The sequence below is a fragment of the Arvicanthis niloticus genome, chromosome 29 (assembly GCF_011762505.2).
Source record: "Arvicanthis niloticus isolate mArvNil1 chromosome 29, mArvNil1.pat.X, whole genome shotgun sequence".
Lineage (NCBI taxonomy): Eukaryota > Metazoa > Chordata > Mammalia > Rodentia > Muridae > Arvicanthis > Arvicanthis niloticus.
Window position 1 is genome coordinate 20568872 of NC_133437.1, and position 795 is coordinate 20569666.

Consider the following 795-nt stretch of genomic DNA (forward strand, 5'->3'; position numbering starts at 1 on the left):
TCCCCCACCCACCCACTCACTCCCACCTCCCCACCCTGGTATTTCCCTACACAGGGACATCGAGCCTTCACAAGGACCAAGGGCCTCTCCTATTGATGCCCAACAAGGCCATCCTCTGCTACATATGCAGATAAAACCATGTGTACTCTTTGGTTGGTGGTTTAGTCCCTGGGAGCTCTGGGGAGTCTGGTTGGTTGATAATTCTTTATTACAACTCTCATATCAGAAAGCATCTTGCCTAAACCTTAAACATCTTAGAAATTAAAGTTCTTTACAATGAGTTTATCAGCCCTCCAAATGTGAATATTTGTAAATGTCCAATATCTTGGAAGAATTAGTTTAGTAGAAATAGCTAAGTTGGTGAATTTGGCCACTAATCTGCCTTCTTATGCACTTCATATATTGAGTGTTGTGGTGTAGGCTTCTCTAAATATAGTGTGCCCATTTCTGTGCCATCGGTGATGGAACCTGGGGATTCACACATGGTAGGTACACTTTCTATCATTGAGGTATATTGCTCAGCCTCTTTAATTTTTATTTTGATACAGGGTCTCACTAAATTAGCCAAGCTAGCCTTGAATTCACTCTGTAGCTCACACTTAGATTCCTTCTGGTTTTATGTCCACTTATTTTCTTCTAAGGTCATGTGAAGATCTTGCTAATGGAGATTCATATTTTCATTGTTCAGAATTAAGGTAGCACTCGGAAGCAAGCAGCATAATGAAGCAGATGAGCTGGCATCCCTGGACAACATGTCTCTGTCTTCCCTCAGACTGTGCAACAGGAATCACTGCA